The sequence below is a fragment of the Hemiscyllium ocellatum genome, unplaced genomic scaffold, assembly GCF_020745735.1.
Source record: "Hemiscyllium ocellatum isolate sHemOce1 unplaced genomic scaffold, sHemOce1.pat.X.cur. scaffold_680_pat_ctg1, whole genome shotgun sequence".
NCBI classification, from domain to species: Eukaryota; Metazoa; Chordata; class Chondrichthyes; order Orectolobiformes; family Hemiscylliidae; genus Hemiscyllium; species Hemiscyllium ocellatum.
The window spans coordinates 3,856-29,504 of record NW_026869167.1 but is presented as its reverse complement, the minus strand read 5'-3'; the positions used below and the strand labels follow the sequence as shown (position 1 = coordinate 29,504).

The 25,649-nt window shown below is 45.8% G+C and overlaps 8 non-coding genes across 8 annotated transcripts; all 8 read right to left on the bottom strand.

The window, feature by feature from the left end:
• Positions 1–2,333: 2,333 nt before the first annotated feature.
• On the bottom strand, positions 2,334–2,406 carry trnav-aac (transfer RNA valine (anticodon AAC)). Its single transcript has one exon. It is a non-coding gene; the product is annotated as a tRNA-Val (tRNA).
• Positions 2,407–5,617: 3,211 nt separating this feature from the next.
• trnav-aac (transfer RNA valine (anticodon AAC)) lies at positions 5,618–5,690 on the bottom strand. Its single transcript has one exon. It is a non-coding gene; the product is annotated as a tRNA-Val (tRNA).
• Positions 5,691–8,900: 3,210 nt separating this feature from the next.
• trnav-aac (transfer RNA valine (anticodon AAC)) lies at positions 8,901–8,973 on the bottom strand. The gene has a single exon. It is a non-coding gene; the product is annotated as a tRNA-Val (tRNA).
• A 3,210-nt stretch (positions 8,974–12,183) lies between these two features.
• trnav-aac (transfer RNA valine (anticodon AAC)) lies at positions 12,184–12,256 on the bottom strand. Its single transcript has one exon. It is a non-coding gene; the product is annotated as a tRNA-Val (tRNA).
• Positions 12,257–15,466: 3,210 nt separating this feature from the next.
• On the bottom strand, positions 15,467–15,539 carry trnav-aac (transfer RNA valine (anticodon AAC)). Its single transcript has one exon. It is a non-coding gene; the product is annotated as a tRNA-Val (tRNA).
• Positions 15,540–18,749: 3,210 nt separating this feature from the next.
• On the bottom strand, positions 18,750–18,822 carry trnav-aac (transfer RNA valine (anticodon AAC)). Its single transcript has one exon. It is a non-coding gene; the product is annotated as a tRNA-Val (tRNA).
• A 3,210-nt stretch (positions 18,823–22,032) lies between these two features.
• trnav-aac (transfer RNA valine (anticodon AAC)) lies at positions 22,033–22,105 on the bottom strand. The gene has a single exon. It is a non-coding gene; the product is annotated as a tRNA-Val (tRNA).
• Positions 22,106–25,314: 3,209 nt separating this feature from the next.
• Positions 25,315–25,387, bottom strand: trnav-aac (transfer RNA valine (anticodon AAC)). The gene has a single exon. It is a non-coding gene; the product is annotated as a tRNA-Val (tRNA).
• Between the last annotated feature and the right edge of the window lie 262 nt (positions 25,388–25,649).

Genomic DNA, 25,649 nt, shown 5'->3' with positions numbered 1-25,649 from the left:
AGTGAAAACAGTCAATAACACAACTTGGCCGGAATATGATGCAGCAGTAGAACCGCTTGAGACCGGGGCATTTCATGTGGGACGCAAACGTGATCATAACAGCATGAACATTGACAGGATAGAGAGTGTGCACTCTCCCAAATCAGAGGTACATTTCCAAAAGCAAAACCACATGGTTGTTTTGGAATTTAAACACAGCAGCATTTAACAGGCTACAGTAAAACAGACAGCACACCCACAAAGGGCAGCGGTTGGATCTGAACTCGAACCACCTGTGAGTTTGTAGTGAGAAAGCGGTTTCTTCGGTCGCTTGGCCACGAAACCAGCCACAGCTGCAGTATATTGTCTTACACCTTCCATGATGCTCCTGTGAAACATTAGAAGCAAAGTCACCGGGAAACAGTTCTGTGATCCCTCTCCTGCTGGCACAGCTGCAGGGATATGCCCAAATTACAATATCAATCTTGCAACAAACTTTCAATCCAGCCAAAAATCATTGATTGCTGGAATCAGGCTTCTGAGATTTGCTGAAGCCACAAATGTAATGTCTGTATGAGAGAATGAATATTCGGTAATGATTGGGGAAAGTAACCATGAGCTGCATGATATTGCTGGTATTTGGATTGTTGCTTTGGTAAATGATTTCGTCCTCTGCTCGAAACAGGGCAACTTTCAGTTTTTGAGGATATTAACAGAAGTCAAAAGCTGATTACCACACCCCACCCCAGAAGATGTCAAAGAGGTGCTAACTGTACCTGAGTGCTCTTTGTTCTCGATGTGAAGAGCGCTCTGCCTGAGTCACCTTCATGTCTCTGGTTGCTGAGTGAATCACAAAGAAGGAGCCCCTCAATACAGCCCCTCAAAAGCAATGGTAAGCTGAGTCTACCTACTCAGACTCTTTTCAGCTACAAATGTTTCGGTGAGTGCGTGAGAATATATGTTCAGTTATGATTTGGTCAAATCACCATGAGCTGCTTGACATTACTTCAATTTCGATTCTTGCTTTGCTCAATGATTGCTCGAAACAGGACAACTATCACGTTTACACGGAACATGAAACATATCGGACTACAGGGAAAATGCACAAAGCTGAGCAGGCCGTGTTCCACATCCTACCGTGCAGCATCGTTTCAGTCACTGTGTCTGTTTTGCAGAATAAGATTCCCAAAGAATGCTCTCCACTCTAAAAGCGGAGGTAGCATTACAATCCGAGAAGGACAGATCAAATTGTGCGGATGCTCTGTCCTCGGGGCCAGTTCGAGATGCCACTTTCCTTGCCTTTTACCTTAACAGTGCAATTGGCTGCAGAGATGTTCACACCTGGACGTGAGCCACATCGATACCGACTGACTTGGAAACCTGCGTGGGAATCGACAAGAAGCGACTCAATAAATTTTGCTAAACTCCATGATGCTTATTAGAAATGCAGTTTCTGCTCACGTCAATTTAAAAGGCAGTTTCTGAACATGGTAACAGAAGTTCCTACTCACCCCACCCCCACTGCGGAAGAGGTGCTAACTGCCCTTGACTGCTTTTTGTTCTCAATGTGAAGAGCTCTCCCGCATGAGTCACCTTCACGTCTCTTGTTGCTGAGTGACTCACAAAGAAGGAGTTTCACCAGAGCTGCAACTGCCTCACTTTCCCACTCGCCCTCCCGTTTACATTTTCCTGCTCGTCAGTGATTTAAAGAAAACCAAAAGGTTGCGATGTCATTCTGTAGCCTCTCTGTCAATTCCTCCGTTACAGTTCCAACATGGCTTAGATCTCGGGGCTCACCTTAATACTAGCGACGCTATGAAATCACAAGTCCAGAGGTTCCTCTGAGAGTGTAATTTCTTTCATTGCTGTTGCTGATTGAATGAGTCACTATAACGTGCGAACTGATCCAAACCATGATTCAGCACCTCTGCTGCCAATTCTCGCACGTTGAATAACGACAGGCAGCTTCCAAATGAGGCCTTGCAGAGACGACTTTGGGGTACATTTGTCAGACAGACTAGTTGAGGAATCCGTGGCGTACTGTGACATCAGCTCAACAGCTTCTTCCCTGTCTTTGAACCGGCCCGCCTGCGCAAGGAATGCAAATGCGGTATTGCTTTTTGTGGAAGATTCAGAACGCGGTAACTACACTCTGAAACAGAATGGCATATGATCAGACCCAGCTTGGAGAAAACCTTTACAATGCTTTGCAAACGAATTTAATGGAATTGCATTACATTTCACAAAGAGAGCAGATTTGTTCGAGCGATTTCGAAGGCAGGTTTGCAGATGGGAAAGCAAGCAAGAAAGCTCCGTTCTTGTCCGTGTAAAAGGCTGCAATTGAAGAACAAAGCAGTTTCTGCCCAGTTTCGAACTGGGGACCTTTCGCGTGTTAGGCGAATGTGATGACCACTACACTACAGAAACAAGCCTGTGCCGGCCGCGCCGCGGCTCTGTGGCATCCAGCACTGAAAGTTGAAGCCATTCTACGTTTCACCTTTCTTTTTCCAATAGTGCGTTGTTGTCCAGGGTAATTGACATCTTGAAAATTTTTTAAAAAACAAACGTGAAATTGGTGACAAAATATAGACAAGGATGTGGTCAATGTTTGGACTGTAGAGTGAGGTGGAATAGGCTGAGACAAGTTTCCCGGCAGCATAACGGCTGCGACATGATTTTATGGAAGGGTTTTGAACTGAGTATTTACGTGTTTTACCCAAGCTAGGGTGAGTTGGAAACTCGGGAGCATAGGTTTAAGGTGAGTGCTCTGAAAGTGACAAAGGAACTGAGGCACATTTCCCACACACAAGGTTGTGCGTGTATGGAATGAGCTACCAGAGGAAGTGGAGGAGGCTATTGCACTCAGAAAATTGCAATGGTAATCGGATCAGTTTCTGGATAGGATGGGTTCAGAGGGATTGAGGCCAAATGCTGGGGAACGGGACTTGTTTAACTTTGGATATGTGGTGAGCATGGATGAGATACCCCAAAGTATCTGTTTCCACGCGGTGTACCCCAATAACGTTGTGTTTGAAAGGATTACTTTTTAGCGGAGCTTGCCTTCGCAGTCTGTAGCACAATCATTTAGACTGTTCGACTGCTCACGGGAAAGGTAGTATTGTGAAACACTGCAGAAACGAACGACTTCCTTACTTTTGCTGTGACTGACCATACTTCGTGAAGTTTTCCCAGATCCTCAGTTGAGGATTTTTGCTGCTGGAAGTTACCTCAGAAGCCCTGTTAACTCGTAATGTATTGAGCGAATCGCAAACAGAAAGCATTTAACACGGAACACAAACAAAACTGGCATACCTAATGCATGTTCAGACACAGCGAAGCATGAATGCTGAATGTGAGACAGTCCGAGGGCATGAGGCATAAAGTAACCTCACAACTAACAACTGGGCAATTCCAAACTACTCTTTCAAACATACTGCAGCCTTAGTGCACCACCACTTCCCAGACAATGCTGAAAAGAGAGAAAGAAGGAATATAATAAGTATGGGCCATAAAAAAGTGAATTTCACCAATCACAGTCTCGATTAGATTACCTTTCCCTTCCGGTGTCTCCAAGATGGAAATGAAGGAAATGGGAGAAATTCAATAACATATTCAGTGGAAAGAATTTCCCATTCGCCAGAAAGCCAAATAACGATGAATCGACTCAGCGCAGGACTTTGTTTCACAACAGCGATGAAATAACAGTCTCCATTCGGTTCCAGTAAAAACTCAACTTGCCTGGAACGTAAACCAAGCGCTGAGCTGTTTGCGATTTTCTGCAGGGGTGGCGAGCACCATCATGACAGCAGAGAGACTTCACAAAATACCCCTGGAACATCAACGCAGCGGGGATCGAAGCAGCATTTTAACGATGCTGCGGCGGTGGAGCTGACCAGCTGAAATGGCAGTGGTGGGATTCGAACTCGCCACTTACAGGACAGGAATACTGGATGCAGCGCCTTAGACCGCTCGGCCACACTACCAAACAGCGCAGCCGTGCATTTTCTTGCATTTCGGATTGTGCTCCTGCATAACCACACATGCTAAGTCACATGAAAAGGGTTCCATGGTCCCACTCCGACTCGCACAGCTGCTGGGATGTGCCCAGCTACAATGACAATTTCGCAGCAGATAATGAAATCCCATCAATCCAGGCAAAAATCAATGGTAAGCTGAGTCTATCTTCTCAGACTCTTTTCAACCAGAAATGTATCTTTGACTGCATGAGAATATATGTTCGGTTATGATTTGGTCAAATCACCATGAGCTGCTTGACATTACTTCAATTTCGATTCTTGCTTTGCTGAATGATTTCACCCATTGCTGGAAACAGGACAACTTCCACATTTACACGGAACACAAAACACACCGGACTACAGAGAAAATGCACAAAGCTGAGCAGGCCGTGTTCCACATTATACCGTGCAGCATCGTTTCAGTCACTGTGTCTGTTTTGCAGAATAAGAGTTCCAAAGAATGTTCTCCACCCTAAAACCGGAGGTAGCATTACAACCCGAGAACGACAGATCACATTGGGAGGATGCTCTGACCTCGGGGCCAGTTCGAGATGCCACTTTCCTTGCCTTTTACCTTAACCGTGCAATTGGCTGCAGGGATGTTCACACCTGGACATGAGCCACATCGATACCAACTGAATAGGAAACCTGTGTGGGAATCGACAAGAAGCGACTCAATAAATTTTGCTAAACTCCATGATGCTTATTAGAAATGCAGTTTCTGCTCACGTCAATTTAAAAGGCAGTTTCTGAACATGGTAACAGAAGTTCCTACTCACCCCACCCCCACTGCGGAAGAGGTGCTAACTGCCCTTGACTGCTTTTTGTTCTCAATGTGAAGAGCTCTCCCACATGAGTCACCTTCACGTCTCTTGTTGCTGAGTGACTCACAAAGAAGGAGTTTCACCAGAGCTGCAACTGCCTCACTTTCCCACTCGCCCTCCCGTTTACATTTTCCTGCTCGTCAGTGATTTAAAGAAAACCAAAAGGTTGCGATGTCATTCTGTAGCCTCTCTGTCAATTCCTCCGTTACAGTTCCAACATGGCTTAGATCTCGGGGCTCACCTTAATACTAGCGACGCTATGAAATCACAAGTCCAGAGGTTCCTCTGAGAGTGTAATTTCTTTCATTGCTGTTGCTGATTGAATGAGTCACTATAACGTGCGAACTGATCCAAACCATGATTCAGCACCTCTGCTGCCAATTCTCGCACGTTGAATAACGACAGGCAGCTTCCAAATGAGGCCTTGCAGAGACGACTTTGGGGTACATTTGTCAGACAGACTAGTTGAGGAATCCGTGGCGTACTGTGACATCAGCTCATCAGCTTCTTCCCTGTCTTTGAACCGGCCCGCCTGCGCAAGGAATGCAAATGCGGTATTGCTTTTTGTGGAAGATTCAGAACGCGGTAACTACACTCTGAAACAGAATGGCATATGATCAGACCCAGCTTGGAGAAAACCTTTACAATGCTTTGCAAACGAATTTAATGGAATTGCATTACATTTCACAAAGAGAGCAGATTTGTTCGAGCGATTTCGAAGGCAGGTTTGCAGATGGGAAAGCAAGCAAGAAAGCTCCGTTCTTGTCCGTGTAAAAGGCTGCAATTGAAGAACAAAGCAGTTTCTGCCCAGTTTCGAACTGGGGACCTTTCGCGTGTTAGGCGAATGTGATGACCACTACACTACAGAAACAAGCCTGTGCCGGCCGCGCCGCGGCTCTGTGGCATCCAGCACTGAAAGTTGAAGCCATTCTACGTTTCACCTTTCTTTTTCCAATAGCGCGTTGTTGTCCAGGGTAATTGACATCTTGAAAATTTTTTAAAAAACAAACGTGAAATTGGTGACAAAATATAGACAAGGATGTGGTCAATGTTTGGACTGTAGAGTGAGGTGGAATAGGCTGAGACAAGTTTCCCGGCAGCATAACGGCTGCGACATGATTTTATGGAAGGGTTTTGAACTGAGTATTTACGTGTTTTACCCAAGCTAGGGTGAGTTGGAAACTCGGGAGCATAGGTTTAAGGTGAGTGCTCTGAAATTGACAAAGGAACTGAGGCACATTTCCCACACACAAGGTTGTGCGTGTATGGAATGAGCTACCAGAGGAAGTGGAGGAGGCTATTGCACTCAGAAAATTGCAATGGTAATCGGATCAGTTTCTGGATAGGATGGGTTCAGAGGGATTGAGGCCAAATGCTGGGGAACGGGACTTGTTTAACTTTGGATATGTGGTGAGCATGGATGAGATACCCCAAAGTATCTGTTTCCACGCGGTGTACCCCAATAACGTTGTGTTTGAAAGGATTACTTTTTAGCGGAGCTTGCCTTCGCAGTCTGTAGCACAATCATTTAGACTGTTCGACTGCTCACGGGAAAGGTAGTATTGTGAAACACTGCAGAAACGAACGACTTCCTTACTTTTGCTGTGACTGACCATACTTCGTGAAGTTTTCCCAGATCCTCAGTTGAGGATTTTTGCTGCTGGAAGTTACCTCAGAAGCCCTGTTAACTCGTAATGTATTGAGCGAATCGCAAACAGAAAGCATTTAACACGGAACACAAACAAAACTGGCATACCTAATGCATGTTCAGACACAGCGAAGCATGAATGCTAAATGTGAGACAGTCCGAGGGCATGAGGCATAAAGTAACCTCACAACTAACAACTGGGCAATTCCAAACTACTCTTTCAAACATACTGCAGCCTTAGTGCACCACCACTTCCCAGACAATGCTGAAAAGAGAGAAAGAAGGAATATAATAAGTATGGGCCATAAAAAAGTGAATTTCACCAATCACAGTCTCGATTAGATTACCTTTCCCTTCCGGTGTCTCCAAGACGGAAATGAAGGAAATGGGAGAAATTCAATAACATATTCAGTGGAAAGAATTTCCCATTCGCCAGAAAGCCAAATAACGATGAATCGACTCAGCGCAGGACTTTGTTTCACAACAGCGATGAAATAACAGTCTCCATTCGGTTCCAGTAAAAACTCAACTTGCCTGGAACGTAAACCAAGCGCTGAGCTGTTTGCGATTTTCTGCAGGGGTGGCGAGCACCATCATGACAGCAGAGAGACTTCACAAAATACCCCTGGAACATCAACGCAGCGGGGATCGAAGCAGCATTTTAACGATGCTGCGGCGGTGGAGCTGACCAGCTGAAATGGCAGTGGTGGGATTCGAACTCGCCATGTACAGAACAGGAACCTGGATCCAGCGCCTTAGACCGCTCGGCCACACTACCAGACAGCGCAGCCGCGCATTTTCTTGCATTTCGGATTGTGCTCCTGCATAACCACACATGCTAAGTCACATGAAAAGGGTTCCATGGTCCCACTCCGACTCGCACAGCTGCTGGGATGTGCCCAGCTACAATGACAATTTCGCAGCAGATAATGAAATCCCATCAATCCAGGCAAAAATCAATGGTAAGCTGAGTCTATCTTCTCAGACTCTTTTCAACCAGAAATGTATCTTTGACTGCATGAGAATATATGTTCGGTTATGATTTGGTCAAATCACCATGAGCTGCTTGACATTACTTCAATTTCGATTCTTGCTTTGCTGAATGATTTCACCCATTGCTGGAAACAGGACAACTTCCACATTTACACGGAACACAAAACACACCGGACTACAGAGAAAATGCACAAAGCTGAGCAGGCCGTGTTCCACATTATACCGTGCAGCATCGTTTCAGTCACTGTGTCTGTTTTGCAGAATAAGAGTTCCAAAGAATGTTCTCCACCCTAAAACCGGAGGTAGCATTACAACCCGAGAACGACAGATCACATTGGGAGGATGCTCTGACCTCGGGGCCAGTTCGAGATGCCACTTTCCTTGCCTTTTACCTTAACCGTGCAATTGGCTGCAGGGATGTTCACACCTGGACATGAGCCACATCGATACCAACTGAATAGGAAACCTGTGTGGGAATCGACAAGAAGCGACTCAATAAATTTTGCTAAACTCCATGATGCTTATTAGAAATGCAGTTTCTGCTCACGTCAATTTAAAAGGCAGTTTCTGAACATGGTAACAGAAGTTCCTACTCACCCCACCCCCACTGCGGAAGAGGTGCTAACTGCCCTTGACTGCTTTTTGTTCTCAATGTGAAGAGCTCTCCCGCATGAGTCACCTTCACGTCTCTTGTTGCTGAGTGACTCACAAAGAAGGAGTTTCACCAGAGCTGCAACTGCCTCACTTTCCCACTCGCCCTCCCGTTTACATTTTCCTGCTCGTCAGTGATTTAAAGAAAACCAAAAGGTTGCGATGTCATTCTGTAGCCTCTCTGTCAATTCCTCCGTTACAGTTCCAACATGGCTTAGATCTCGGGGCTCACCTTAATACTAGCGACGCTATGAAATCACAAGTCCAGAGGTTCCTCTGAGAGTGTAATTTCTTTCATTGCTGTTGCTGATTGAATGAGTCACTATAACGTGCGAACTGATCCAAACCATGATTCAGCACCTCTGCTGCCAATTCTCGCACGTTGAATAACGACAGGCAGCTTCCAAATGAGGCCTTGCAGAGACGACTTTGGGGTACATTTGTCAGACAGACTAGTTGAGGAATCCGTGGCGTACTGTGACATCAGCTCATCAGCTTCTTCCCTGTCTTTGAACCGGCCCGCCTGCGCAAGGAATGCAAATGCGGTATTGCTTTTTGTGGAAGATTCAGAACGCGGTAACTACACTCTGAAACAGAATGGCATATGATCAGACCCAGCTTGGAGAAAACCTTTACAATGCTTTGCAAACGAATTTAATGGAATTGCATTACATTTCACAAAGAGAGCAGATTTGTTCGAGCGATTTCGAAGGCAGGTTTGCAGATGGGAAAGCAAGCAAGAAAGCTCCGTTCTTGTCCGTGTAAAAGGCTGCAATTGAAGAACAAAGCAGTTTCTGCCCAGTTTCGAACTGGGGACCTTTCGCGTGTTAGGCGAATGTGATGACCACTACACTACAGAAACAAGCCTGTGCCGGCCGCGCCGCGGCTCTGTGGCATCCAGCACTGAAAGTTGAAGCCATTCTACGTTTCACCTTTCTTTTTCCAATAGCGCGTTGTTGTCCAGGGTAATTGACATCTTGAAAAATTTTTAAAAAACAAACGTGAAATTGGTGACAAAATATAGACAAGGATGTGGTCAATGTTTGGACTGTAGAGTGAGGTGGAATAGGCTGGGACAAGTTTCCCGGCAGCATAACGGCTGCGACATGATTTTATGGAAGGGTTTTGAACTGAGTATTTACGTGTTTTACCCAAGCTAGGGTGAGTTGGAAACTCGGGAGCATAGGTTTAAGGTGAGTGCTCTGAAATTGACAAAGGAACCGAGGCACATTTCCCACACACAAGGTTGTGCGTGTATGGAATGAGCTACCAGAGGAAGTGGAGGAGGCTATTGCACTCAGAAAATTGCAATGGTAATCGGATCAGTTTCTGGATAGGATGGGTTCAGAGGGATTGAGGCCAAATGCTGGGGAACGGGACTTGTTTAACTTTGGATATGTGGTGAGCATGGATGAGATACCCCAAAGTATCTGTTTCCACGCGGTGTACCCCAATAACGTTGTGTTTGAAAGGATTACTTTTTAGCGGAGCTTGCCTTCGCAGTCTGTAGCACAATCATTTAGACTGTTCGACTGCTCACGGGAAAGGTAGTATTGTGAAACACTGCAGAAACGAACGACTTCCTTACTTTTGCTGTGACTGACCATACTTCGTGAAGTTTTCCCAGATCCTCAGTTGAGGATTTTTGCTGCTGGAAGTTACCTCAGAAGCCCTGTTAACTCGTAATGTATTGAGCGAATCGCAAACAGAAAGCATTTAACACGGAACACAAACAAAACTGGCATACCTAATGCATGTTCAGACACAGCGAAGCATGAATGCTAAATGTGAGACAGTCCGAGGGCATGAGGCATAAAGTAACCTCACAACTAACAACTGGGCAATTCCAAACTACTCTTTCAAACATACTGCAGCCTTAGTGCACCACCACTTCCCAGACAATGCTGAAAAGAGAGAAAGAAGGAATATAATAAGTATGGGCCATAAAAAAGTGAATTTCACCAATCACAGTCTCGATTAGATTACCTTTCCCTTCCGGTGTCTCCAAGACGGAAATGAAGGAAATGGGAGAAATTCAATAACATATTCAGTGGAAAGAATTTCCCATTCGCCAGAAAGCCAAATAACGATGAATCGACTCAGCGCAGGACTTTGTTTCACAACAGCGATGAAATAACAGTCTCCATTCGGTTCCAGTAAAAACTCAACTTGCCTGGAACGTAAACCAAGCGCTGAGCTGTTTGCGATTTTCTGCAGGGGTGGCGAGCACCATCATGACAGCAGAGAGACTTCACAAAATACCCCTGGAACATCAACGCAGCGGGGATCGAAGCAGCATTTTAACGATGCTGCGGCGGTGGAGCTGACCAGCTGAAATGGCAGTGGTGGGATTCGAACTCGCCACTTACAGGACAGGAACCTGGATCCAGCGCCTTAGACCGCTCGGCCACACTACCATGCAGCGCAGCCGCGCATTTTCTTGCATTTCGGATTGTGCTCCTGCATAACCACACATGCTAAGTCACATGAAAAGGGTTCCATGGTCCCACTCCGACTCGCACAGCTGCTGGGATGTGCCCAGCTACAATGACAATTTCGCAGCAGATAATGAAATCCCATCAATCCAGGCAAAAATCAATGGTAAGCTGAGTCTATCTTCTCAGACTCTTTTCAACCAGAAATGTATCTTTGACTGCATGAGAATATATGTTCGGTTATGATTTGGTCAAATCACCATGAGCTGCTTGACATTACTTCAATTTCGATTCTTGCTTTGCTGAATGATTTCACCCATTGCTGGAAACAGGACAACTTCCACATTTACACGGAACACAAAACACACCGGACTACAGAGAAAATGCACAAAGCTGAGCAGGCCGTGTTCCACATTATACCGTGCAGCATCGTTTCAGTCACTGTGTCTGTTTTGCAGAATAAGAGTTCCAAAGAATGTTCTCCACCCTAAAACCGGAGGTAGCATTACAACCCGAGAACGACAGATCACATTGGGAGGATGCTCTGACCTCGGGGCCAGTTCGAGATGCCACTTTCCTTGCCTTTTACCTTAACCGTGCAATTGGCTGCAGGGATGTTCACACCTGGACATGAGCCACATCGATACCAACTGAATAGGAAACCTGTGTGGGAATCGACAAGAAGCGACTCAATAAATTTTGCTAAACTCCATGATGCTTATTAGAAATGCAGTTTCTGCTCACGTCAATTTAAAAGGCAGTTTCTGAACATGGTAACAGAAGTTCCTACTCACCCCACCCCCACTGCGGAAGAGGTGCTAACTGCCCTTGACTGCTTTTTGTTCTCAATGTGAAGAGCTCTCCCGCATGAGTCACCTTCACGTCTCTTGTTGCTGAGTGACTCACAAAGAAGGAGTTTCACCAGAGCTGCAACTGCCTCACTTTCCCACTCGCCCTCCCGTTTACATTTTCCTGCTCGTCAGTGATTTAAAGAAAACCAAAAGGTTGCGATGTCATTCTGTAGCCTCTCTGTCAATTCCTCCGTTACAGTTCCAACATGGCTTAGATCTCGGGGCTCACCTTAATACTAGCGACGCTATGAAATCACAAGTCCAGAGGTTCCTCTGAGAGTGTAATTTCTTTCATTGCTGTTGCTGATTGAATGAGTCACTATAACGTGCGAACTGATCCAAACCATGATTCAGCACCTCTGCTGCCAATTCTCGCACGTTGAATAACGACAGGCAGCTTCCAAATGAGGCCTTGCAGAGACGACTTTGGGGTACATTTGTCAGACAGACTAGTTGAGGAATCCGTGGCGTACTGTGACATCAGCTCATCAGCTTCTTCCCTGTCTTTGAACCGGCCCGCCTGCGCAAGGAATGCAAATGCGGTATTGCTTTTTGTGGAAGATTCAGAACGCGGTAACTACACTCTGAAACAGAATGGCATATGATCAGACCCAGCTTGGAGAAAACCTTTACAATGCTTTGCAAACGAATTTAATGGAATTGCATTACATTTCACAAAGAGAGCAGATTTGTTCGAGCGATTTCGAAGGCAGGTTTGCAGATGGGAAAGCAAGCAAGAAAGCTCCGTTCTTGTCCGTGTAAAAGGCTGCAATTGAAGAACAAAGCAGTTTCTGCCCAGTTTCGAACTGGGGACCTTTCGCGTGTTAGGCGAATGTGATGACCACTACACTACAGAAACAAGCCTGTGCCGGCCGCGCCGCGGCTCTGTGGCATCCAGCACTGAAAGTTGAAGCCATTCTACGTTTCACCTTTCTTTTTCCAATAGCGCGTTGTTGTCCAGGGTCATTGACATCTTGAAAAATTTTTAAAAAACAAACGTGAAATTGGTGACAAAATATAGACAAGGATGTGGTCAATGTTTGGACTGTAGAGTGAGGTGGAATAGGCTGGGACAAGTTTCCCGGCAGCATAACGGCTGCGACATGATTTTATGGAAGGGTTTTGAACTGAGTATTTACGTGTTTTACCCAAGCTAGGGTGAGTTGGAAACTCGGGAGCATAGGTTTAAGGTGAGTGCTCTGAAATTGACAAAGGAACTGAGGCACATTTCCCACACACAAGGTTGTGCGTGTATGGAATGAGCTACCAGAGGAAGTGGAGGAGGCTATTGCACTCAGAAAATTGCAATGGTAATCGGATCAGTTTCTGGATAGGATGGGTTCAGAGGGATTGAGGCCAAATGCTGGGGAACGGGACTTGTTTAACTTTGGATATGTGGTGAGCATGGATGAGATACCCCAAAGTATCTGTTTCCACGCGGTGTACCCCAATAACGTTGTGTTTGAAAGGATTACTTTTTAGCGGAGCTTGCCTTCGCAGTCTGTAGCACAATCATTTAGACTGTTCGACTGCTCACGGGAAAGGTAGTATTGTGAAACACTGCAGAAACGAACGACTTCCTTACTTTTGCTGTGACTGACCATACTTCGTGAAGTTTTCCCAGATCCTCAGTTGAGGATTTTTGCTGCTGGAAGTTACCTCAGAAGCCCTGTTAACTCGTAATGTATTGAGCGAATCGCAAACAGAAAGCATTTAACACGGAACACAAACAAAACTGGCATACCTAATGCATGTTCAGACACAGCGAAGCATGAATGCTAAATGTGAGACAGTCCGAGGGCATGAGGCATAAAGTAACCTCACAACTAACAACTGGGCAATTCCAAACTACTCTTTCAAACATACTGCCGCCTTAGTGCACCACCACTTCCCAGACAATGCTGAAAAGAGAGAAAGAAGGAATATAATAAGTATGGGCCATAAAAAAGTGAATTTCACCAATCACAGTCTCGATTAGATTACCTTTCCCTTCCGGTGTCTCCAAGACGGAAATGAAGGAAATGGGAGAAATTCAATAACATATTCAGTGGAAAGAATTTCCCATTCGCCAGAAAGCCAAATAACGATGAATCGACTCAGCGCAGGACTTTGTTTCACAACAGCGATGAAATAACAGTCTCCATTCGGTTCCAGTAAAAACTCAACTTGCCTGGAACGTAAACCAAGCGCTGAGCTGTTTGCGATTTTCTGCAGGGGTGGCGAGCACCATCATGACAGCAGAGAGACTTCACAAAATACCCCTGGAACATCAACGCAGCGGGGATCGAAGCAGCATTTTAACGATGCTGCGGCGGAGGAGCTGACCAGCTGAAATGGCAGTGGTGGGATTCGAACTCGCCACTTACAGGACAGGAACCTGGATCCAGCGCCTTAGACCGCTCGGCCACACTACCAGACAGCGCAGCCGCGCATTTTCTTGCATTTCGGATTGTGCTCCTGCATAACCACACATGCTAAGTCACATGAAAAGGGTTCCATGGTCCCACTCCGACTCGCACAGCTGCTGGGATGTGCCCAGCTACAATGACAATTTCGCAGCAGATAATGAAATCCCATCAATCCAGGCAAAAATCAATGGTAAGCTGAGTCTATCTTCTCAGACTCTTTTCAACCAGAAATGTATCTTTGACTGCATGAGAATATATGTTCGGTTATGATTTGGTCAAATCACCATGAGCTGCTTGACATTACTTCAATTTCGATTCTTGCTTTGCTGAATGATTTCACCCATTGCTGGAAACAGGACAACTTCCACATTTACACGGAACACAAAACACACCGGACTACAGAGAAAATGCACAAAGCTGAGCAGGCCGTGTTCCACATTATACCGTGCAGCATCGTTTCAGTCACTGTGTCTGTTTTGCAGAATAAGAGTTCCAAAGAATGTTCTCCACCCTAAAACCGGAGGTAGCATTACAACCCGAGAACGACAGATCACATTGGGAGGATGCTCTGACCTCGGGGCCAGTTCGAGATGCCACTTTCCTTGCCTTTTACCTTAACCGTGCAATTGGCTGCAGGGATGTTCACACCTGGACATGAGCCACATCGATACCAACTGAATAGGAAACCTGTGTGGGAATCGACAAGAAGCGACTCAATAAATTTTGCTAAACTCCATGATGCTTATTAGAAATGCAGTTTCTGCTCACGTCAATTTAAAAGGCAGTTTCTGAACATGGTAACAGAAGTTCCTACTCACCCCACCCCCACTGCGGAAGAGGTGCTAACTGCCCTTGACTGCTTTTTGTTCTCAATGTGAAGAGCTCTCCCGCATGAGTCACCTTCACGTCTCTTGTTGCTGAGTGACTCACAAAGAAGGAGTTTCACCAGAGCTGCAACTGCCTCACTTTCCCACTCGCCCTCCCGTTTACATTTTCCTGCTCGTCAGTGATTTAAAGAAAACCAAAAGGTTGCGATGTCATTCTGTAGCCTCTCTGTCAATTCCTCCGTTACAGTTCCAACATGGCTTAGATCTCGGGGCTCACCTTAATACTAGCGACGCTATGAAATCACAAGTCCAGAGGTTCCTCTGAGAGTGTAATTTCTTTCATTGCTGTTGCTGATTGAATGAGTCACTATAACGTGCGAACTGATCCAAACCATGATTCAGCACCTCTGCTGCCAATTCTCGCACGTTGAATAACGACAGGCAGCTTCCAAATGAGGCCTTGCAGAGACGACTTTGGGGTACATTTGTCAGACAGACTAGTTGAGGAATCCGTGGCGTACTGTGACATCAGCTCATCAGCTTCTTCCCTGTCTTTGAACCGGCCCGCCTGCGCAAGGAATGCAAATGCGGTATTGCTTTTTGTGGAAGATTCAGAACGCGGTAACTACACTCTGAAACAGAATGGCATATGATCAGACCCAGCTTGGAGAAAACCTTTACAATGCTTTGCAAACGAATTTAATGGAATTGCATTACATTTCACAAAGAGAGCAGATTTGTTCGAGCGATTTCGAAGGCAGGTTTGCAGATGGGAAAGCAAGCAAGAAAGCTCCGTTCTTGTCCGTGTAAAAGGCTGCAATTGAAGAACAAAGCAGTTTCTGCCCAGTTTCGAACTGGGGACCTTTCGCGTGTTAGGCGAATGTGATGACCACTACACTACAGAAACAAGCCTGTGCCGGCCGCGCCGCGGCTCTGTGGCATCCAGCACTGAAAGTTGAAGCCATTCTACGTTTCACCTTTCTTTTTCCAATAGCGCGTTGTTGTCCAGGGTAATTGACATCTTGAAAAATTTTTAAAAAACAAACGTGAAATTGGTGACAAAATATAGACAAGGATGTGGTCAATGTTTGGACTGTAGAGTGAGGTGGAATAGGCTGGGACAAGTTTCCCGGCAGCATAACGGCTGCGACATGATTTTATGGAAGGGTTTTGAACTGAGTATTTACGTGTTTTACCCAAGCTAGGGTGAGTTGGAAACTCGGGAGCATAGGTTTAAGGTGAGTGCTCTGAAATTGACAAAGGAACTGAGGCACATTTCCCACACACAAGGTTGTGCGTGTATGGAATGAGCTACCAGAGGAAGTGGAGGAGGCTATTGCACTCAGAAAATTGCAATGGTAATCGGATCAGTTTCTGGATAGGATGGGTTCAGAGGGATTGAGGCCAAATGCTGGGGAACGGGACTTGTTTAACTTTGGATATGTGGTGAGCATGGATGAGATACCCCAAAGTATCTGTTTCCACGCGGTGTACCCCAATAACGTTGTGTTTGAAAGGATTACTTTTTAGCGGAGCTTGCCTTCGCAGTCTGTAGCACAATCATTTAGACTGTTCGACTGCTCACGGGAAAGGTAGTATTGTGAAACACTGCAGAAACGAACGACTTCCTTACTTTTGCTGTGACTGACCATACTTCGTGAAGTTTTCCCAGATCCTCAGTTGAGGATTTTTGCTGCTGGAAGTTACCTCAGAAGCCCTGTTAACTCGTAATGTATTGAGCGAATCGCAAACAGAAAGCATTTAACACGGAACACAAACAAAACTGGCATACCTAATGCATGTTCAGACACAGCGAAGCATGAATGCTAAATGTGAGACAGTCCGAGGGCATGAGGCATAAAGTAACCTCACAACTAACAACTGGGCAATTCCAAACTACTCTTTCAAACATACTGCAGCCTTAGTGCACCACCACTTCCCAGACAATGCTGAAAAGAGAGAAAGAAGGAATATAATAAGTATGGGCCATAAAAAAGTGAATTTCACCAATCACAGTCTCGATTAGATTACCTTTCCCTTCCGGTGTCTCCAAGACGGAAATGAAGGAAATGGGAGAAATTCAATAACATATTCAGTGGAAAGAATTTCCCATTCGCCAGAAAGCCAAATAACGATGAATCGACTCAGCGCAGGACTTTGTTTCACAACAGCGATGAAATAACAGTCTCCATTCGGTTCCAGTAAAAACTCAACTTGCCTGGAACGTAAACCAAGCGCTGAGCTGTTTGCGATTTTCTGCAGGGGTGGCGAGCACCATCATGACAGCAGAGAGACTTCACAAAATACCCCTGGAACATCAACGCAGCGGGGATCGAAGCAGCATTTTAACGATGCTGCGGCGGAGGAGCTGACCAGCTGAAATGGCAGTGGTGGGATTCGAACTCGCCACTTACAGGACAGGAACCTGGATCCAGCGCCTTAGACCGCTCGGCCACACTACCAGACAGCGCAGCCGCGCATTTTCTTGCATTTCGGATTGTGCTCCTGCATAACCACACATGCTAAGTCACATGAAAAGGGTTCCATGGTCCCACTCCGACTCGCACAGCTGCTGGGATGTGCCCAGCTACAATGACAATTTCGCAGCAGATAATGAAATCCCATCAATCCAGGCAAAAATCAATGGTAAGCTGAGTCTATCTTCTCAGACTCTTTTCAACCAGAAATGTATCTTTGACTGCATGAGAATATATGTTCGGTTATGATTTGGTCAAATCACCATGAGCTGCTTGACATTACTTCAATTTCGATTCTTGCTTTGCTGAATGATTTCACCCATTGCTGGAAACAGGACAACTTCCACATTTACACGGAACACAAAACACACCGGACTACAGAGAAAATGCACAAAGCTGAGCAGGCCGTGTTCCACATTATACCGTGCAGCATCGTTTCAGTCACTGTGTCTGTTTTGCAGAATAAGAGTTCCAAAGAATGTTCTCCACCCTAAAACCGGAGGTAGCATTACAACCCGAGAACGACAGATCACATTGGGAGGATGCTCTGACCTCGGGGCCAGTTCGAGATGCCACTTTCCTTGCCTTTTACCTTAACCGTGCAATTGGCTGCAGGGATGTTCACACCTGGACATGAGCCACATCGATACCAACTGAATAGGAAACCTGTGTGGGAATCGACAAGAAGCGACTCAATAAATTTTGCTAAACTCCATGATGCTTATTAGAAATGCAGTTTCTGCTCACGTCAATTTAAAAGGCAGTTTCTGAACATGGTAACAGAAGTTCCTACTCACCCCACCCCCACTGCGGAAGAGGTGCTAACTGCCCTTGACTGCTTTTTGTTCTCAATGTGAAGAGCTCTCCCGCATGAGTCACCTTCACGTCTCTTGTTGCTGAGTGACTCACAAAGAAGGAGTTTCACCAGAGCTGCAACTGCCTCACTTTCCCACTCGCCCTCCCGTTTACATTTTCCTGCTCGTCAGTGATTTAAAGAAAACCAAAAGGTTGCGATGTCATTCTGTAGCCTCTCTGTCAATTCCTCCGTTACAGTTCCAACATGGCTTAGATCTCGGGGCTCACCTTAATACTAGCGACGCTATGAAATCACAAGTCCAGAGGTTCCTCTGAGAGTGTAATTTCTTTCATTGCTGTTGCTGATTGAATGAGTCACTATAACGTGCGAACTGATCCAAACCATGATTCAGCACCTCTGCTGCCAATTCTCGCACGTTGAATAACGACAGGCAGCTTCCAAATGAGGCCTTGCAGAGACGACTTTGGGGTACATTTGTCAGACAGACTAGTTGAGGAATCCGTGGCGTACTGTGACATCAGCTCATCAGCTTCTTCCCTGTCTTTGAACCGGCCCGCCTGCGCAAGGAATGCAAATGCGGTATTGCTTTTTGTGGAAGATTCAGAACGCGGTAACTACACTCTGAAACAGAATGGCATATGATCAGACCCAGCTTGGAGAAAACCTTTACAATGCTTTGCAAACGAATTTAATGGAATTGCATTACATTTCACAAAGAGAGCAGATTTGTTCGAGCGATTTCGAAGGCAGGTTTGCAGATGGGAAAGCAAGCAAGAAAGCTCCGTTCTTGTCCGTGTAAAAGGCTGCAATTGAAGAACAAAGCAGTTTCTGCCCAGTTTCGAACTGGGGACCTTTCGCGTGTTAGGCGAATGTGATGACCACTACACTACAGAAACAAGCCTGTGCCGGCCGCGCCGCGGCTCTGTGGCATCCAGCACTGAAAGTTGAAGCCATTCTACGTTTCACCTTTCTTTTTCCAATAGCGCGTTGTTGTCCAGGGTAATTGACATCTTGAAAAATTTTTAAAAAACAAACGTGAAATTGGTGACAAAATATAGACAAGGATGTGGTCAATGTTTGGACTGTAGAGTGAGGTGGAATAGGCTGGGACAAGTTTCCCGGCAGCATAACGGCTGCGACATGATTTTATGGAAGGGTTTTGAACTGAGTATTTACGTGTTTTACCCAAGCTAGGGTGAGTTGGAAACTCGGGAGCATAGGTTTAAGGTGAGTGCTCTGAAATTGACAAAGGAACTGAGGCACATTTCCCACACACAAGGTTGTGCGTGTATGGAATGAGCTACCAGAGGAAGTGGAGGAGGCTATTGCACTCAGAAAATTGCAATGGTAATCGGATCAGTTTCTGGATAGGATGGGTTCAGAGGGATTGAGGCCAAATGCTGGGGAACGGGACTTGTTTAACTTTGGATATGTGGTGAGCATGGATGAGATACCCCAAAGTATCTGTTTCCACGCGGTGTACCCCAATAACGTTGTGTTTGAAAGGATTACTTTTTAGCGGAGCTTGCCTTCGCAGTCTGTAGCACAATCATTTAGACTGTTCGACTGCTCACGGGAAAGGTAGTATTGTGAAACACTGCAGAAACGAACGACTTCCTTACTTTTGCTGTGACTGACCATACTTCGTGAAGTTTTCCCAGATCCTCAGTTGAGGATTTTTGCTGCTGGAAGTTACCTCAGAAGCCCTGTTAACTCGTAATGTATTGAGCGAATCGCAAACAGAAAGCATTTAACACGGAACACAAACAAAACTGGCATACCTAATGCATGTTCAGACACAGCGAAGCATGAATGCTAAATGTGAGACAGTCCGAGGGCATGAGGCATAAAGTAACCTCACAACTAACAACTGGGCAATTCCAAACTACTCTTTCAAACATACTGCAGCCTTAGTGCACCACCACTTCCCAGACAATGCTGAAAAGAGAGAAAGAAGGAATATAATAAGTATGGGCCATAAAAAAGTGAATTTCACCAATCACAGTCTCGATTAGATTACCTTTCCCTTCCGGTGTCTCCAAGACGGAAATGAAGGAAATGGGAGAAATTCAATAACATATTCAGTGGAAAGAATTTCCCATTCGCCAGAAAGCCAAATAACGATGAATCGACTCAGCGCAGGACTTTGTTTCACAACAGCGATGAAATAACAGTCTCCATTCGGTTCCAGTAAAAACTCAACTTGCCTGGAACGTAAACCAAGCGCTGAGCTGTTTGCGATTTTCTGCAGGGGTGGCGAGCACCATCATGACAGCAGAGAGACTTCACAAAATACCCCTGGAACATCAACGCAGCGGGGATCGAAGCAGCATTTTAACGATGCTGCGGCGGAGGAGCTGACCAGCTGAAATGGCAGTGGTGGGATTCGAACTCGCCACTTACAGGACAGGAACCTGGATCCAGCGCCTTAGACCGCTCGGCCACACTACCAAGCAGCGCAGCCGTGCATTTTCTTGCATTTCGGATTGTGCTCCTGCATAACCACACATGCTAAGTCACATGAAAAGGGTTCCATGGTCCCACTCCGACTCGCACAGCTGCTGGGATGTGCCCAGCTACAATGACAATTTCGCAGCAGATAATGAAATCCCATCAATCCAGGCAAAAATCAATGGTAAGCTGAGTCTATCTTCTCAGACTCTTTTCAACCAGAAATGTATCTTTGACTGCATGAGAATATATGTTCGGTTATGATTTGGTCAAATCACCATGAGCTGCTTGACATTACTTCAATTTCGATTCTTGCTTTGCTGAATGATTTCACCCATTGCTGGAAACAGGACAACTTCCACATTTACACGGAACACAAAACACACCGGACTACAGAGAAAATGCACAAAGCTGAGCAGGCCGTGTTCCACATTATACCGTGCAGCATCGTTTCAGTCACTGTGTCTGTTTTGCAGAATAAGAGTTCCAAAGAATGTTCTCCACCCTAAAACCGGAGGTAGCATTACAACCCGAGAACGACAGATCACATTGGGAGGATGCTCTGACCTCGGGGCCAGTTCGAGATGCCACTTTCCTTGCCTTTTACCTTAACCGTGCAATTGGCTGCAGGGATGTTCACACCTGGACATGAGCCACATCGATACCAACTGAATAGGAAACCTGTGTGGGAATCGACAAGAAGCGACTCAATAAATTTTGCTAAACTCCATGATGCTTATTAGAAATGCAGTTTCTGCTCACGTCAATTTAAAAGGCAGTTTCTGAACATGGTAACAGAAGTTCCTACTCACCCCACCCCCACTGCGGAAGAGGTGCTAACTGCCCTTGACTGCTTTTTGTTCTCAATGTGAAGAGCTCTCCCGCATGAGTCACCTTCACGTCTCTTGTTGCTGAGTGACTCACAAAGAAGGAGTTTCACCAGAGCTGCAACTGCCTCACTTTCCCACTCGCCCTCCCGTTTACATTTTCCTGCTCGTCAGTGATTTAAAGAAAACCAAAAGGTTGCGATGTCATTCTGTAGCCTCTCTGTCAATTCCTCCGTTACAGTTCCAACATGGCTTAGATCTCGGGGCTCACCTTAATACTAGCGACGCTATGAAATCACAAGTCCAGAGGTTCCTCTGAGAGTGTAATTTCTTTCATTGCTGTTGCTGATTGAATGAGTCACTATAACGTGCGAACTGATCCAAACCATGATTCAGCACCTCTGCTGCCAATTCTCGCACGTTGAATAACGACAGGCAGCTTCCAAATGAGGCCTTGCAGAGACGACTTTGGGGTACATTTGTCAGACAGACTAGTTGAGGAATCCGTGGCGTACTGTGACATCAGCTCATCAGCTTCTTCCCTGTCTTTGAACCGGCCCGCCTGCGCAAGGAATGCAAATGCGGTATTGCTTTTTGTGGAAGATTCAGAACGCGGTAACTACACTCTGAAACAGAATGGCATATGATCAGACCCAGCTTGGAGAAAACCTTTACAACGCTTTGCAAACGAATTTAATGGAATTGCATTACATTTCACAAAGAGAGCAGATTTGTTCGAGCGATTTCGAAGGCAGGTTTGCAGATGGGAAAGCAAGCAAGAAAGCTCCGTTCTTGTCCGTGTAAAAGGCTGCAATTGAAGAACAAAGCAGTTTCTGCCCAGTTTCGAACTGGGGACCTTTCGCGTGTTAGGCGAATGTGATGACCACTACACTACAGAAACAAGCCTGTGCCGGCCGCGCCGCGGCTCTGTGGCATCCAGCACTGAAAGTTGAAGCCATTCTACGTTTCACCTTTCTTTTTCCAATAGCGCGTTGTTGTCCAGGGTAATTGACATCTTGAAAAATTTTTAAAAAACAAACGTGAAATTGGTGACAAAATATAGACAAGGATGTGGTCAATGTTTGGACTGTAGAGTGAGGTGGAATAGGCTGGGACAAGTTTCCCGGCAGCATAACGGCTGCGACATGATTTTATGGAAGGGTTTTGAACTGAGTATTTACGTGTTTTACCCAAGCTAGGGTGAGTTGGAAACTCGGGAGCATAGGTTTAAGGTGAGTGCTCTGAAATTGACAAAGGAACTGAGGCACATTTCCCACACACAAGGTTGTGCGTGTATGGAATGAGCTACCAGAGGAAGTGGAGGAGGCTATTGCACTCAGAAAATTGCAATGGTAATCGGATCAGTTTCTGGATAGGATGGGTTCAGAGGGATTGAGGCCAAATGCTGGGGAACGGGACTTGTTTAACTTTGGATATGTGGTGAGCATGGATGAGATACCCCAAAGTATCTGTTTCCACGCGGTGTACCCCAATAACGTTGTGTTTGAAAGGATTACTTTTTAGCGGAGCTTGCCTTCGCAGTCTGTCGCACAATCATTTAGACTGTTCGACTGCTCACGGGAAAGGTAGTATTGTGAAACACTGCAGAAACGAACGACTTCCTTACTTTTGCTGTGACTGACCATACTTCGTGAAGTTTTCCCAGATCCTCAGTTGAGGATTTTTGCTGCTGGAAGTTACCTCAGAAGCCCTGTTAACTCGTAATGTATTGAGCGAATCGCAAACAGAAAGCATTTAACACGGAACACAAACAAAACTGGCATACCTAATGCATGTTCAGACACAGCGAAGCATGAATGCTAAATGTGAGACAGTCCGAGGGCATGAGGCATAAAGTAACCTCACAACTAACAACTGGGCAATTCCAAACTACTCTTTCAAACATACTGCAGCCTTAGTGCACCACCACTTCCCAGACAATGCTGAAAAGAGAGAAAGAAGGAATATAATAAGTATGGGCCATAAAAAAGTGAATTTCACCAATCACAGTCTCGATTAGATTACCTTTCCCTTCCGGTGTCTCCAAGACGGAAATGAAGGAAATGGGAGAAATTCAATAACATATTCAGTGGAAAGAATTTCCCATTCGCCAGAAAGCCAAATAACGATGAATCGACTCAGCGCAGGACTTTGTTTCACAACAGCGATGAAATAACAGTCTCCATTCGGTTCCAGTAAAAACTCAACTTGCCTGGAACGTAAACCAAGCGCTGAGCTGTTTGCGATTTTCTGCAGGGGTGGCGAGCACCATCATGACAGCAGAGAGACTTCACAAAATACCCCTGGAACATCAACGCAGCGGGGATCGAAGCAGCATTTTAACGATGCTGCGGCGGTGGAGCTGACCAGCTGAAATGGCAGTGGTGGGATTCGAACTCGCCACTTACAGGACAGGAACCTGGATCCAGCGCCTTAGACCGCTCGGCCACACTACCAGACAGCGCAGCCGCGCATTTTCTTGCATTTCGGATTGTGCTCCTGCATAACCACACATGCTAAGTCACATGAAAAGGGTTCCATGGTCCCACTCCGACTCGCACAGCTGCTGGGATGTGCCCAGCTACAATGACAATTTCGCAGCAGATAATGAAATCCCATCAATCCAGGCAAAAATCAATGGTAAGCTGAGTCTATCTTCTCAGACTCTTTTCAACCAGAAATGTATCTTTGACTGCATGAGAATATATGTTCGGTTATGATTTGGTCAAATCACCATGAGCTGCTTGACATTACTTCAATTTCGATTCTTGCTTTGCTGAATGATTTCACCCATTGCTGGAAACAGGACAACTTCCACATTTACACGGAACACAAAACACACCGGACTACAGAGAAAATGCACAAAGCTGAGCAGGCCGTGTTCCACATTATACCGTGCAGCATCGTTTCAGTCACTGTGTCTGTTTTGCAGAATAAGAGTTCCAAAGAATGTTCTCCACCCTAAAACCGGAGGTAGCATTACAACCGAGAACGACAGATCACATTGGGAGGATGCTCTGACCTCGGGGCCAGTTCGAGATGCCACTTTCCTTGCCTTTTACCTTAACCGTGCAATTGGCTGCAGGGATGTTCACACCTGGACATGAGCCACATCGATACCAACTGAATAGGAAACCTGTGTGGGAATCGACAAGAAGCGACTCAATAAATTTTGCTAAACTCCATGATGCTTATTAGAAATGCAGTTTCTGCTCACGTCAATTTAAAAGGCAGTTTCTGAACATGGTAACAGAAGTTCCTACTCACCCCACCCCCACTGCGGAAGAGGTGCTAACTGCCCTTGACTGCTTTTTGTTCTCAATGTGAAGAGCTCTCCCGCATGAGTCACCTTCACGTCTCTTGTTGCTGAGTGACTCACAAAGAAGGAGTTTCACCAGAGCTGCAACTGCCTCACTTTCCCACTCGCCCTCCCGTTTACATTTTCCTGCTCGTCAGTGATTTAAAGAAAACCAAAAGGTTGCGATGTCATTCTGTAGCCTCTCTGTCAATTCCTCCGTTACAGTTCCAACATGGCTTAGATCTCGGGGCTCACCTTAATACTAGCGACGCTATGAAATCACAAGTCCAGAGGTTCCTCTGAGAGTGTAATTTCTTTCATTGCTGTTGCTGATTGAATGAGTCACTATAACGTGCGAACTGATCCAAACCATGATTCAGCACCTCTGCTGCCAATTCTCGCACGTTGAATAACGACAGGCAGCTTCCAAATGAGGCCTTGCAGAGACGACTTTGGGGTACATTTGTCAGACAGACTAGTTGAGGAATCCGTGGCGTACTGTGACATCAGCTCAACAGCTTCTTCCCTGTCTTTGAACCGGCCCGCCTGCGCAAGGAATGCAAATGCGGTATTGCTTTTTGTGGAAGATTCAGAACGCGGTAACTACACTCTGAAACAGAATGGCATATGATCAGACCCAGCTTGGAGAAAACCTTTACAATGCTTTGCAAACGAATTTAATGGAATTGCATTACATTTCACAAAGAGAGCAGATTTGTTCGAGCGATTTCGAAGGCAGGTTTGCAGATGGGAAAGCAAGCAAGAAAGCTCCGTTCTTGTCCGTGTAAAAGGCTGCAATTGAAGAACAAAGCAGTTTCTGCCCAGTTTCGAACTGGGGACCTTTCGCGTGTTAGGCGAATGTGATGACCACTACACTACAGAAACAAGCCTGTGCCGGCCGCGCCGCGGCTCTGTGGCATCCAGCACTGAAAGTTGAAGCCATTCTACGTTTCACCTTTCTTTTTCCAATAGCGCGTTGTTGTCCAGGGTAATTGACATCTTGAAAAATTTTTAAAAAAACAAACGTGAAATTGGTGACAAAATATAGACAAGGATGTGGTCAATGTTTGGACTGTAGAGTGAGGTGGAATAGGCTGGGACAAGTTTCCCGGCAGCATAACGGCTGCGACATGATTTTATGGAAGGG